The following is a 3021-nucleotide window of genomic DNA, read 5'->3' as shown; positions in this document are numbered from 1 at the left end:
AATCTTATTAAAATTATCTCTACATTAAAAATGTTTTAATATAATTTTAAAAACTAAATTCTGAACTTTTCCTCAGATAAAGTGAACTTAACAACCACTGTGAAACAAAACAGTTCTATAACTACACCACCACCAACCACTAGACCAGGTTTAACAGACTCAACTTCCTGGGTAATTCCAAGCACCAAGAGCACTAATGCTCCTTCAGTAAAACATTTGCAAAAAATAAAAAAATAAAAATGATAAAGGAAATTATAAATTATTAAAGTTAGATAACGTTGTTACCAATTACTAGTGTTTGTAACTATACACTAGTAATATATATGCTTATATGCTTATATATATTTATACAATCATATTAATATGTGCCTATATATATATAAATATATATCTATATTATATATATTTATACATATATAATATATTATATATTAGGCCTATATATATATATATATATATATATATATATATATATATATATATATATATATATATATATATATATATATATATATATATATATATATATATATATATATATATATATATATAGGCCTAATATATAATATATTATATATATATATAAATATATAATATATATATATATATATATATATATATATATATATATATATATATATATATATATATATATATATATATATATATATATATATATATATATATATATATATATATATATATATATATATATATATAGGCTATATGAAATCTTAATTAAAGTTATGCTGTCGGTACTAATAGAAAAATAAATATACTATTAAAGGATTTCAATTAAATAATATTAACATTTTAGCATTAAGCAAGAAATATTTTGAATGAAGTAGTATTAAATGTGTCAGTATTTTTCCTTTACTGTAGAGTGGAAAAACAGATGATGAAAGAAACTGGAAGAACCATCACAAGGGTAATCATAACAAGAGAAATCCATCACAGGGAAAAGCCATCAAACGAACATTAATTTCAGAAAAATTCTTATCTTATGTATTTCAGCAAAGAGAAAAGCCATGCAGTGGCTAAAATTGAAATTTTTTTGTGGACGTTTGTTTAATAAAGTTTAGCTTCTTTTATGTCTTAATTTGCAGTCAATATATAGGCTTATTTAACACTTTTTAGACTTTTGACATGAAAATATTTGTAAAACCTTTTAATATTGAAATAAATATACAGTAGCTAAATTTGAGTTTGCTGAATTGTTTAGAGTTTTTCAAATTCATGTAAACACATAATTTAAAAATACTTAGATTAGGTTGTAAAATAGATTTTCAAAAAAAAGCTGGTTAAATTAAAATATATTAACTCCACTTTTCATTTAAAAAAAATGTCAAATTTATAAAATTAATGAAAATATTTTCAATCACTATAAGACATCTTTTAAAACTGAGTAGAAGAGTAGAATTCCCCCCCCCCCCTTGCTTTGAATATGTTGTCTGATTGTTTTGTTTTCTACATTAGAAAACTGTTTTGATTTGCAAACTGAGTTTCTTCCAGGCATCTCTTCCGAAAAAAGTCTACTGCCCCCCTCCCCCCAAACGAGATGGAATTTATATAGCAAACATATACTTTTACTAGTGTCCGCCCCCCCCCCCCCCCCCCCAGAAAATGTTGACCGCCCCCCAGAAAATATCAAGTGCATTCCCCCCCCCCCCCCCGGGAGAAAAAGTCTGGAAGAACTCTGCTTGCAAATCAAATACCCATCTAAACCCAAGTGCATGTTAAAAAACTTTAGGGTTCTTTCTCGTTGATTGACAGTTGGTATTTTATTGAGTGGAATTAACAATAAAAATACAGGGGTTTATTTGAAAATCAAGGAGGGTTTCTTTCAGACATTTTTCAACAACCACACTAGTTTTCCATATAAATTATCATTTTTTCTCTTTTGTAGATGTGGATTTGTGTTCTTACTGTCATTTAATAGTATAAAAAACAACAATTCTCCCTAAAAAGAGACTAAATACCACTTAAAAGCGCGCAATAATCAGACAACTCTTTCTACCAACAGCTGTATAACAGCGCCTTGTGCAAGGAACAGCAACTCTTAACTTTTACATGTGAATTTATTATGTGGGTTGCGTCCCTTTAAATGTATTCGTTCAATCTAGATCTGCGATGTGGGAGAATTGGTTTGTCAAAATAAACTCAAACATGTGTTTTGCAAAATAGAAAATATGTCATTGACTAAACGTTGGTTAGTCAGTAATAAATATAATATGAAGATCGTCATATCAAGGCACCAAGATATAATATAAGGGTCAATCCCTCATGATATTGACATATAACATATGACCACAACATCAAGACATTGCCATATAACATAGGACCACAACATCAAGACATTGACATATAGGACCACAACATCAAGACATTGAAATATAGGACCACAACATCAAGACATTGACACATAACATAGGACCACAACATCAAGACATGGACATATAACATAGGACCACAACATCAAGAAATTGACATATAACATAGGACCACAACATGAAGACATTGACATATAGGACCACAACATCAAGACATTGACATATAACATAGGACCACAACATCAAGACATTGACATATAACATAGGACCACAACATCAAGACATTGACATATAACATAGGACCACAACATCAAGAAATTGACATATAACATAGGACCACAACATCAAGACATTGACATATAAGACCACAACATCAAGACATTGACATATAGGACCACAACATCAAGACATGGACATATAACATAGGACCACAACATCAAGACATTGACATAAAGGACCACAACATCAAAACATTGACTTGTAGGACCACAACATCAAGACATTGAAATATAACATAGGACCACAACATGAAGACATTGACATATAACATAGGACCACAACATCAAAACATTGACATATAGGATCACAACATAAAGACATTGACATATAGGACCACAACATCAAGACATTGACATATAACATAGGACTACAACATCAAGACATTGACATATAACATAGGACCACAACATCA

At 28.8% G+C, this 3021-nt stretch overlaps 1 long non-coding RNA gene across 2 annotated transcripts in view; it reads left to right on the top strand.

Annotated features, from left to right (window-relative positions):
• Window positions 1-1188, top strand: part of LOC131955668 (uncharacterized) — a 1770-nt gene extending 582 nt beyond the window's left edge. Inside the window, exons 3-4 of one of the 2 annotated variants that reach the window (XR_009388872.1) lie at window positions 77-171; window positions 883-1188. This is a non-coding gene — a long non-coding RNA (uncharacterized LOC131955668). The remainder of the gene's footprint in view (window positions 1-76; window positions 172-882) is intronic. The other variant, XR_009388871.1, reaches the window with a different exon arrangement.
• The last annotated feature ends 1833 nt before the right edge of the window (window positions 1189-3021 follow it).

The sequence above is a fragment of the Physella acuta genome, unplaced genomic scaffold, assembly GCF_028476545.2.
Source record: "Physella acuta isolate Inbredline_101_S28 unplaced genomic scaffold, ASM2847654v3 ptg001091l, whole genome shotgun sequence".
Classification (NCBI taxonomy): Eukaryota; Metazoa; Mollusca; class Gastropoda; family Physidae; genus Physella; species Physella acuta.
The sequence above is the reverse complement of the archived record's forward strand: the minus strand, read 5'-3'. Positions and strand labels throughout refer to the sequence as shown.